We start from the raw sequence: 12330 nt of genomic DNA, 5'->3' as shown, positions 1-12330 counted from the left end.
CAACATACCACTCAACAGAGTCACTTTCCTAAAGCCCAGAAAAGTCCTAAAGAAGGCAAGCTAGATTTGGAGCTGGATGCCAGATGTTGCTGTCTGAATAAACAATGTCCAAAGACCATGTGTAAGAAGCTTGGACACCAGTCAATGGTGCTGGGAGATGGTGGGACCTTGAGGAGGTAGAGCTTAGTGGGAGGAGGTTAGGTCATTGTGGTTGTGCCCTTGAGGAGATAATGGGACCTCAGCATCCTTTCTCTTTTTAATTTCTGGTCACCATTAGATGAACAAATTTCTTTACCACTTACTTCCCATCATGATGGCCTGCCTTGCCATAGGTCCAAAGGCAATGGAACCAAGTAACTTTGGACTGAAACTTCAGAAGTCATGAACCAAAATAAACTTTTCCTTTTAATAAGGTAATATCTTGAGTGTTCTGTCATAGTATTGGAAAGCTGAATAACACATAGGATCTGATCCCATATCTTCTGACCAACCATGTGCCCTTGAGCAAGGCATAAACAACATCTGCCTCTGTTGCACATATTCCATAGAATTGTGAGAATAATGTACAGTGAAATTTGTGAAAGTGTAGAAAATAGAAAATAAGGAAGTGTTAACTCAATTTAGTCTTCCCTTGACCAAGCATTTTCAAGGATTATTCAGACATAGCAGTGCACTGATATTCTGTCTACTGGTGAAATAGAAGGCTCTCCATGTGTGGGTCTCAGTGTTGAGTCGTTGTCACCTCTTCTGAAATTGGAGTAGTGTCCATGCTTGACCCTCACACGTGGAAAGACACTGTCCATTTTACATAACAGCCACAGAAATCTGCTCCTAGTAATGTGTTAGGCAGCACATTCCCCACCCTAGGAGTCAGGACAGGATTTCACAGCCCAGACTCTCCTGGGAGGTCAGTAAGGAACAGCAAGGATGGTGGTGCAGCCAGTACCTGTTAAAGGTCACATCCCTCTTTTAGCCTAAGCATAGTCTGACAAATGTGTCCTGGGTTGCCATTCAGTGAGGGATCAGGCTTTTAAAATTTTCCTCTCCAAAGCATAAATTTTGGCTTTCTCCTTGTGTGGAAAATAATATATACCCAACCATGATGAGGTGCATTCTACAACAATGGCTATTGTCAGAAGTGGGACATTACTAAGGAAGTGGAAAAACTGGAACTTTTGTGTGGTGTTGACAGGAATGTAAAATGGTACCATGCTGTGATAGGGCATGTGGAGGTCCCTCAAAAGAGGAAACTTAATACCTCCATGTGGGTGTTTTAGTTTCTGATGCTGTGATAAAACACCATGACCAAAAGCAAATTAGGAAGGAAAAGGATTGTTTTGCTTACACTTCCACATCAGGGTCTATCATCAAAGGAAGTCAGGGCAGGAACCCAGAATCAGGGCCTGAAGAAGCTGTAGCGCAAGGCTGCTTGCTGGCTTTCTCTTTATGGCTTTCTGAGCTTGACTTCTTAAAGAACCTAGGACAACCAGCTCAGAGATGGTATTGCCCACAGTGAGTTGGCCCCTCCCACATCAATTATCAATCAAAATATGCACCACAGGCCTGCCCAGAGGCCAATCTGGTGGGGGCATTTTCTCACTTGAGGGTCCTTCTTCCAAAACAACTCTAGCTCAAGTCAAGTTGACATAAAACTGGTCATCACAAAGGGTTAGGTGCATACCGGTGTCCATAGCAATACTACTCACTCACAACAGCCAAGAGGCGGAACCCAATCACCTAGGGACAAAAGAGTAAGTAAACAATGTGTACTAAGTGCTTACAGTGTAATATTTAGCAGCATTGAAAAGGAAGGAAAGCCTAACATGCTTCTACATAGACAAATCCAAAGAACATTATTCTCAGTGAAATCCATCATGCAAAAAAGGATGAATAGTATATGACTGCACCTAACAGGAGAGCTTGGAATAGATACAGCTACAAGATGGAGAACATAGCAAGATTTTCCCAGGGCTAGGAAGGCAACAGGTGGATAATGGGTGTACTTTCAGTCTGTGAAGTGGGTGCTGAAATCAGTGGGTGTCTGGGGACAATTGAGGTCAGTGGGTACAACCATATGAATGCACTTCAAGCCTGAACTGTGCCCAGAGCAATTCTGAAAATAGGTGGATGTGGTAGGTCACACCTATAATCCCAGCATTTGAGAGATTACATAGCAGAATTACCATGAGTTCAAGGCCAGCCTGATCTTTTGTGGGGAAAACTGACACATTTATTAAAATGGTTGCTGTGTGTGCTCTATAATTGGTTAAGAACCTAGGCTCAAATCCTGACCTGGTAATTTCTTAGCATACCATCTTAAACAAGCTTTTTTTGTTTTTGTTTTTGTTTTTGTGTTTTTGTTTTTGTTTTTGTTTGTTTGTTTGTTTGTTTGTTTTGCTTCAACTTTCTATGCCTGATGATTTTCATAATCATATAATGGGTACCAGCAAAGGAAACACTCAGAACTGGGTCAACATGTGATAAGCTCTACAGACCTCTGATGGTACTAATGGAAAGAGACAGGTGTCATACCAGAAGAGCAAGGAATCTCTTCTGCAGGGTCCTTAACTCCTGAGGCTTGGAACGGAAAGACCTGTCAGATAGATGGTTACAGTGAAGAAGGAAAAGACAGGGGCAAAGGTGGCTCTGTGACAGCAACCAGTGTGGCCACTGTGAACGTCTGAACTTTCCTTCCAAGAGCAGCAAAAGGAAATGAAAAAGAAAACAACTTTGTTCATATTTTAAAAGTCCAGCGATAGTTCCCGTAAAGTCTGACCCATTGTAAGACATTTCAGGCTCTCTTGTTAAATTTCTTTTTTATAGTCTTCTTGGTAGAATTTCACACCTGATCAAACATCTGTAAATGGGCTAGTGTAAAAAGTGCAAACCCTGAACTATAAGGCCAGTCCCCCAGCAGACCTCCAGGGCATGGACTGCCTCACTCCTCTGAAATCTAATTGACACCTGCTGTGGGTGTTTGTGGCTGCCAGAGGGCCTCTGACCTTGTACCACCCCAAGTAACTACTAAGTGGGATTCAGAGGTCAGGATCTTGCAGGTCTTGTGTCCACCCCCCACCTCCACCCCCACCCCCTAAATAGGAAGTTAGACTGCAGTCTTGGGCTAACTCAACTTGGAAGTCTTATTGACTGAGGACAGATGTGTTTGAGACTCTGAGATAAGACATTCTCATTAAAAAAAAAAAAAAAAAAAAAAAAGCCAAAACAAAACAGAAGGCAGACCTTATTATAAGCCTGCCTGCATATGAAATCCAAAGTTATCCAAAACTTTAAATTTCTGGAATGCCTAGAATACTACAAGTAAAAACACCACACTCTGCTTCATACAACATACAAAAACCATAGTCAGTGTATGTGTGCATCCATAACATACATGTATTTCACTAGCCCTCAGCCCTATGCAAATGTTTCAAAATATAAAACATGTCCAATGCCAGGCTTCTCAGATAAGGAACACTCAACGGGTATTTCTCTTCTCCTGGGGAAATAACTGCAGAGGAGTCAAGCAACTTGATGGATGAATAGCTGGGCCTCAGAGCCGCATGTTCAGACTTCACATTTAGTGTTCTTCACTGCTATCTTCAATGGCTGGCTCGGAGAAATGGCTTGAACGCAATACCTAAGATTTCTCCCAGAGCCATGGAGTGTAGTAGATGTGAGGAGTCTTGTGGTCTCCAACCCTCACACTAAGACTTTGCAATGCACACAAGCTTAGATTTATCCCAGAATTGTTTGCACATCAGATAAGACAAAAGCTGCTAGGAATCTATGCAAAAACCTCTCCCTCCCATCTTCTGTCCACACAGATATCTGTGAAGCTATGTGCTTCAAGTTCAGCTGCAGACAGGGTGGCCAATAAGATAAGCATAAAAGAATAAAAGTCTTCCACAGAGAACTGTCTGCTCTTCTAGAATAAAAGTCTTCCACAGAGAACTGTCTGCTCTTCTATCGCCTCTCCCTTTTCAAGCTTCAGGAAGAGCAGTATGGCAGCAGGAGCTCAGCAGTTACTTTGTACCCATTGTGTGTGGGGGGTGGGTAGGGGGGTATGTGAAAGATTTGGGCTCTAAACTAACATTCTAACCAACACCCATGGAATTCTTTGTTACAGGGTTTAAATTTTTACATATGTAATCTGCCACAGTTAGGGCTCTGCTAGAAAATACATACAATCCCCAGCTAAACACTGAATGTCTGATTGCTGGGTCATCCATTCTGTTGCATTTATACCTGTGTGGTTAGTAAGAATCACATTCGCTTGAAAGAATAATGAATAAAAATAGCTTTTTGTCATATTTTTGTCTTCTTCAACAGCAAATAGCAGAAGCACAGAAGTCAGTGAATATTTCTCCTTCTTACATTAAGAAGTTGGGTGTTGGTGGGTCATTTTAACTTTTGATAAACTGAAAAGCCAATCTCCTCTGGCCTCTCGGTGGCTTTCTAAAGCCAGGCTCTGGAATCACAAAAGGATGCTCTCTCACTCTGACACCCTCTCACTGCTGTGGTAGACTGAATGAAAATAGGGCTGGCTCTGAGCAAGGGCTCCTCCTGGCTTCCCAGGAAATGGCAGTGTTCTTCACAAAAAGACTCTTCAAAGGGCAGGATGTGCAGCTAAGTCTCAGGCTACATTCTTGAGTCATATCCACCCACACATGGGGAAAAACATTCCCGCCGGCTTCACACGTACAAAAAGCACACTGAACTTTTTTAGCTGGGGTAAAAGAGAAAGGAGGAAGAGAAGGGAAGTGGAAAGGAAGGGAGGAAGGAAGACCAATGGGCAGCGTGTGGGAAAACCAAACATCAACGCTGTGACCTGGCAGGTGGAGACACAGTTTGCCTCTACGTTCCCTAACAGTCCTGAAGGAATCAAAAGACAGTGGCAATGCCCTAAGAAAATGATCAGTTTAAAGCAATAAAATACACAATAACATTCTTTCCAAATACCAAGTGGACAGAGCTAATAAAGAAGTCGGTATTGACAGACTTCGTGAATATGCAGTATCATCTAGCCCTGTGCTGTTTGCCTGTGCTTAGTTATAGTTATAACTGCCACCTGACCTGCCACCATTTTCCTAAGGATAAGCCAAAACAATCCAAAGTTCACATAGATAAGATGTCTGTTAGAAAGTTACCCAACTGTGACTCAAACATGCGAAACATCAGGTTCGTATCATCAGGCAGTGTTTTTAATGGGAAGAACTAGTTTTTTCTACCCACACAAGTTCCAGTAATAACCACTAGGGTTTTCTCTGACCTGTGTTAGCAGCCAATTTGTAAGCTTGCCCATTAATTTTGTTTTCAATGCTGGGGATAGAATCTAAGGCCTTTCATGAATTAGACACAGGTCCTATCACTGAACCACGCCTACACCTACAAGGCTCTTTTAAAACTGAGTTTTCTTGTAGTCAAATAAGACAAAGATAAACTATAACTGAGTCCATTATTATCTCTAGCTGTAAATGAGCAGTGTCTATGTGAAGTTGTTCTGGGTATCTAACATTGATGCCAGAGTCCACACACTTGAACGAATGAATGAATGAATGAATGAATGAATGAATGAATGAATGAATGAATAGTAAGGTCCAATGTCACTAGCATGGCTCATTCATACAGCAGGAGGAGTCCCCTTGAACTCATCTCTTCACCTTTTCTGCCACTCACCTTGAGCTATGTCCACCCAGGCATGGGGAAACTACTCCAACAGCTTCACACAAACAGGTTAGTCCACTGAGTGCATAGCAGGGAACAGAGAAGGAAGAGGAGGGAAGAGGAGGTGGGGCTGGGAGAGGGAGAAGACCATGCTCTCTGCTGCTTCCTAAAGCAACAGTAAAGAGACACACACACACACACACACACACACACACACACACACAGTCAAAAGATGACCAAGAAGGTAACACGAGTAGAATTTTGGAGCTAAACGCTGCCAAGAAAGCTAAATCTTATACAGAACAGAGAACGGGGTGAAGAAGCAACTTGAGCTCTGTATTGAACCTCCGTAAGTCTGTTACCCAAGTTAAAAAGCAAAATAGAGACACTCAGAAACACAAGGTCTAAAAATACTGTACAACTCTCCATCATGTCTCAGGAAGCAACTGGATGTTACAGTCCACTTAAATGAGAAGTTAAAAAAACACTACAACCGAGGCTATTGCAGAAGACAGCCTCCTGCCACACCAGCTGTGCTTTGGGATAAAGTCAAGACTGACCAGAACTGAGCTGGAGAATTTTCTCCAAGAACATAAAGTTTGTAGACTATCTAACACATTTGAATGTGTAGAAATATTTTGGTAATTAGTATATAGTTCAGTTTTCAGCAAATGTTATTTTTTATTAATAAAAAAAATTTCGATCAAGGCAACCGGCAGCTCCAGGGTTGGGGGAACAGTTTAGAAAGGAATAAAGTTATGGTAATGTTCCACCTTGCTATTAGCCATGAGTAGGACTTTCCAGACTAACATTTTTTAAAACTACCATGTTGAAAGAACAGGACCAAGACGGACAACATAAGTGTGTGTGTGTGTGTGTGTGCGTGTGTGTGTGTGTGTGTGTGTGGTATGTATGTATCTATGTATGTATATGTGTATGTCTGTGTGTGTGTGCATGTATGTATATATATGTGTGAGTATGTGTATGTCTATGTGTGTATGTATGTGTGAGTGTGTGTATGTCTATGTGTGAGTGTGTGTATGTCTGTGTGTGTGTGCATGTATGTATGTATATGTGTGAGTATGTGTATGTCTGTGTGTATGTATGTGTGAGTGTGTGTATGTCTATGGTGAGTATGTGTATGTCTGTGTGTGTGTGTATATATGTGTGAGTGTGTATATGTCTATGTGTGAGTGTGTGTATGTCTGTGTGTGTGTATGTATGTGTGAGTGTGTATATGTCTGTGTGTGTGTATGTATGTGTGAGTGTGTGTATGTCTATGTGTGAGTGTGTGTATGTCTGTGTGTGTGTGTATGTGTGAGTGTGTGTATGTCTATGTGTGAGTGTGTGTATGTCTATGTGTGAGTATGTGTATGTCTATGTGTGAGTATGTGTATGTCTGTGTGTGTGTGTATGTATGTGTGAGTGTGTATATGTCTATGTGTGAGTGTGTGTATGTCTGTGTGTGCGTGTGTGTGTGTGCATATGTATGTGTGTGAGCATGTATGCGGACCTGTATTGAAGAAAGAACTTGTGTGTATGAGGACTGTGCTGTAGGTGAAAGGTGGGAGAGATCTAATTCTTATCTTCTTTTTTAAAGAAATCATTTTCTTAAAAAACAAACTTCAGTATTAAAATCAAAAAGAACAAACACACTATTTGTATATACAGGGCAAATACCAAAAGAATCAGTAAGTGAAATGAGAATGTTCGCCTCTGGTGAGGAAGAGTTGGAAGAGGGGTGTGGATTACTGTTCTCATGAAAATTTCTTAGAACTTTGAGTCTTCAGATGATGTAATTATATAATAACTCTATCAAAATACACATATATGATGATATTAAACACTTACTATTACAGGTATAAATAGATCTTCCTAAATGTAGCACTGTACTCACTGTTACGTCATCTCAATAATTAGCATTTCTTCAATGAAATAGAAGCTTCTTATATTTGCACTTCTTTAATTTCATTTTATTTTAGATTTTATGCATGCGAGTATCTTGTCTGTATATGTATGTATGTATGTGTGCATGTATACCACACACATGCCTGGTGTCCACAGAGGTCAGAAGAAAATATTGGTCCTCTTGGAACTAGAGTTACAAATGTTTGTGAGCTACCATGTGGGTTCTGGGAACTGAACCTGGGTCCTAAAATGCTCTTAACCACTGAGGCATCTCTCCAGGCCCTTTCCTTAACTTTTAAAAGGCTATGTGGGTGCCAAGAAATCTTAAGTAGAACAGAGAAAAGGTGGAGAAGGAACGTGAGTTCTGTCATTAACCTCCATAACTCTGTTTCCCAAGTTAACTCAGAAACATAAGGTCTAAAAACAATTTACAACTCTCCATCATGTCTAAAGTAGTTGCTAAAGTGGCTAAGTAAGATTTGAAACATATTCCTTCTATTTCCCATCCTTCCAGAACATGGAGAAAAGTCCTCTTTATGGCTTTAATCTGAAACAAATCTACTCAAGAAATCCAGCCATCAAATATGTGGAAATTGAAAAGATGCAAAGGTTTGTCAAAATAGCCAGATGACCTCCTTTGCCCCAAGTCATGTAAGATTCCCTTGCCCTTGATGACAGTGCTGGGTCTGTCTTTCTATAATTCTTGTTCGCCTTTCTATATTTCTTATTCATTCATGGTCTAGTCAGAGATCCTCAGAAACTCACAACTGGGCCTTTGACAATCACTGAGAGCTCAGGCGGAGATGGCCAGGCTATGGATCATTTTGGCTTCAGTCATCTCTGCCTAGAGGGATGCTCTCCATCAGGCTTCTAACACTCATAGAAGTGATCAGTTGCTGCCACCCTTCACACTGGCTTTGTTGACTAAGCACTTTAAAGTGACATTGTTCTCTTCCTGTAACCAAAAGTGACATTTCTCTTTGTCCAGCATCTGGACATTCTAGTAACTGCATAGTCATCTGCAGTCTAAGGAGCCATGGGGCTTGATCTGGACAGGGACAGAAATCCTAGAGGGTCCAATATGCAGGAGCTATAAAACGACAGACAGAAATCAAGACCTAGCTTATATAGAAAAGTAGTTACAAATCTTTTGTCAGCCCATGCTTAAGATGTGATCTATGAAGGGTAAATGAAAGCCAGGGGGAAATTGTTAAGAAAACAACATGTGTTGGGATGTGAAGTGTTCAAGGCTTGGTTTCCAGGGTACCACCACTGGGAGGCAATAGGCCTAGTGGGAAGACACGAGTGGGGGTGGGGGTGGGATGTCCTAGAAGGGGATTGTGGGACTCTCAACCCCTGCTCGCTCTCTCTTACTGATTGACCATAGGGTGAGTGGTTTGGTTTGCTGTACACTCCTACCATGATGTGCTGCTTCTCTACCAGGGGCCTAAAAACACTGAATCAATCAATGGGCTGGCATCTCAAAGACTAGGCCTCCGGTAACCCTGTCCTCCTGTAGGTTGATTATCTCAAGTATTAGCCATAGTGACATCTGAGAAATACTTTCTTCCTTGTTTTCTTTTTAATCTGGTGCCAGAAAAAGCCCAAGACACTAGAACCTACTCCAAAGCTTATCATTTACTGGGGATCTTGAGGAATCTATTATGTGATGATGGAGTTAATAGTAGATGTCTACTGAGTCAAATATTTCAAGCAGGACACAAATTTTACACCACATGAAAGAAAATGTTCCAGTGCCCTATTGGTAATAAAGAACATGGGATGGGGAGAGCCTCATATTCTAACAACACAAGAAACACAAAACGCAAGCATCTTCAAAGTACACTGTAGATAAGTAAGATGTTGAACTTCTTTTTCAAGTTAAATTTTGATGGGCAGAGCATTTTAAATAAATTGATGTGTTTGGCAGAGCATATAATTAGAATCCAACGTTTATCTGGATTTGCTATTTTAAATAATTCTATAGTTCAGAAGCTTCATGTGTATACAGAGCATTTGACCTTTATGATATGCCTGGCAGGTGGTTGTCTAGCCACAAGATTCTTACTTCAGAAGCTTATTCTGGGAGAGAATTGTCAGTTTCGGAAGTTCTGTTTTAATATTCCACTGTGAACATTCCTGGTCTCTTATCTTTAAAATATTGATTTGAGGGGATTCTTGGGAGCAAGAAGCAAGCTATCCCAAGGCGCTATTGTTCTCTTGGCTTATTTGTTGCTTTATCGGCTGCATATACTACCAAACCACGCATATGGGCAAGAGCATCCGAATACTTGTAAAAAGGCTTTAGCCACACGTTGGATATGTTTAATAAATAATGCATTGCATATTAAAGTCTGCTGACAGAATTTCAACAAGTAAAGCATTCTGGGTAAGATAGATGTAAAATACAAAGAAAGATGGAATGGGTGAGAAGAGAGAAGGGATCTGGGCACACAACGCTTTATCCGTTTCTCCAAGAAATGGTCGTAAGCATTTTTAGAAGACAGGCAAGCAGCTAGCATGAAACCAGATCTCCAGAGTGAGGTGTTTTGCTTAACTCTGGTGTGCTCTCCTTTCTGCCGGTGAGAAAACTACTCAAACACAGAGGCGACAAAGGCCACGCCCAAGTTTGTCGGGGGTTTTACCGAAGACAAAAGCACAGAGAAAAGTAGCCTCTGATTGTCAGCTCTGTCTACACTTAACCAAAAACAACTCTGGCTCAATAAATTACTGAGTAAATACCTCCACATAGTATTATTACCTTACAGCGGGAAAGACCCATTTTGTGGTATCTAAGGCACTCCGATTGTGGACATCCCAGAGTGTGGTCTAAAAGGTGGTCCTTGCAAAGGCCTCTGTGCATTCTGCAGAGGGGCAAGCATCAAGGGTGGAACCCGAAAGGCACCTGGGGCTTGCTTTCTGTTCATTGTCAGTCTTCCTGAGTCTTAAAAAACAGACTCCATCAAGTATAATTCAAAGGCTGTTGCCCTTCCAAACAAAACAAAGCCACAGCTCAGCTTTGGGCACAAGAAATTCCCACTCTCTCTATGAGTCTGCCTTCCAGAAAAGCGCGAGAAGTTGAGAAGAGTAGGAAGATGGTGGGCAGGAGGGCTGATGCCAATTGCAGAACAGGAGACACAGAGACCCTCACTTCTCAAGCCCAGACTCCAGGTGGGAGAGCTGGAAGCTGACTCCCAGGGACAGTGTTCTTTCCCAGAAAAGAGGCCAGTGAGCCTTCCCTCCCATGGGCAGCACATAAACTAAAATTGAAACCACACAGAAAAGATTAGCTTGGCCCATGTGCTAGAATGACACCCAAATTGGTGAAGCACACCATATGAGAGAGGAAGAGAGAGGGGGGAGGAAGAGGGGGGAGAGAGGGAGAGGGAGGGAGAGGAAGAGAGAGAAGGAGGGAGGGAGAGAGAGAGGAAGGGAGGAAGAGACGGTGGGAGAGAGAGGGAAGGAGGGAGAGAGAAAGGGAGGGAGAAGGAGGGAAAGGGAGGGAAAGGGAGGGAGGGGAGAAAGGGAGGGAGAGAAAGAGAGGGAGGAAGAGAGAGAAAGGGAGGGAGGAAGAGAGAGAAAGGGAGGGAGAGGAAGGGAGGGAGGAAGAGAGAGAAAGGGAGGGAGAGAAAGGGAGGGAGAGGGATGGAGAGAAAGGGAGAAGGAGAAAGAGAGGGAGGAAGAGAGAGAAAGGGAGGGAGGAAGAGAGAGAAAGGGAGGGAGAGGAAGGGAGGGAGGAAGAGAGAGAGGGGGGAGAGAGGGAGGGAGAGGGAGGAGAGAGGGACAGGAAAGAGAGGGAGGGAGAGGGAAGAGAGTGGGGGGAGAGAGGGAGAGAGAGAGGGTGGGAGAGAGGGAGGGACGGGAGAGGGAGGGAGAGGGAGGGAGAGGGAGGGAAGGGGAGACAGAGAGAGAATCTGAAGTTTGGTGAGTAGAGAGGCGGGAGAAAACCCAGGAAGAATACAAAAGGAAAATGAATATGATTAAAACATGGCATGGAAATCTGAAAGAATAAATAAAATCATTCCTTTTCTTTCAACACTAGTGATTTAAACTTTCAGAATACTTAAGAACTCAAGAGTTGTATCTGAACATGATGGTCACAGACTTTTATTGCCTAGGTCAGGAATGCTTGAGGTATTTTTAAAAGGGCACGGTTAGTTCTCATCTCATAATGACCACTATTAATAACTATCATTTATGATGGACTTACTCTGGTCCTGACATTCCTTATTTAGTGTCTGCCTCTAACTAATACACGGTAAGTACCCCTCCCCAATTATACAGCTAACTAATGTATCTGAGGCCATATAGTGCTAAGTAACAGCTGATATCTATTTTTTTAACAACAGTTCCAAGAACTGGGAAGTACACTTTAATAGTAAAGCACTTGCCTAATGCTAAAAGGCCCTGGATTTCTTCTCTAGCAGGAAATAAAAGTGAACATGTAAGCAGCAAATCCCACTGCAGTACACTTTGCTTTCAAGTATTTTTCATGGCAGACACAGCCGTGCAGTGAAATCCCGCTATTTTCTGCAGAATGGGAAAGGGTTGGTTCCCCTCCGGAGAATCAACTTCACAACTTTTATTTAACTCGTCCTTTATTTATTATCCAAAGGAAGAGAAACAAAATAAAACACGTTGATAATGCCCGGCCTTTGGAAGTTGGAAATTCCTTAACCAGGTTCCCTGTGGCCTAAGCCCATCAGCCTTCCCATGCTTGCCTTCAGCAAAGTCCTGTTTAGGCCATCTGCTCATGGG

General features: G+C 42.4%; 1 protein-coding gene and 1 pseudogene across 1 annotated transcript in view; one reads left to right on the top strand and one right to left on the bottom strand.

Annotated features, from left to right (window-relative positions):
• Mylk4 (myosin light chain kinase family member 4) overlaps positions 1-12330 on the bottom strand; it is an 81621-nt gene that overhangs the window by 45574 nt on the left and 23717 nt on the right. The window lies entirely within an intron of this gene.
• Positions 10819-10915, top strand: LOC127229443 (uncharacterized; annotated as a pseudogene).

Source organism: Phodopus roborovskii, unplaced genomic scaffold (genome assembly GCF_943737965.1).
Source record: "Phodopus roborovskii unplaced genomic scaffold, PHOROB, whole genome shotgun sequence".
Lineage (NCBI taxonomy): Eukaryota > Metazoa > Chordata > Mammalia > Rodentia > Cricetidae > Phodopus > Phodopus roborovskii.
This window is presented reverse-complemented; position numbering and strand designations above follow the sequence as displayed.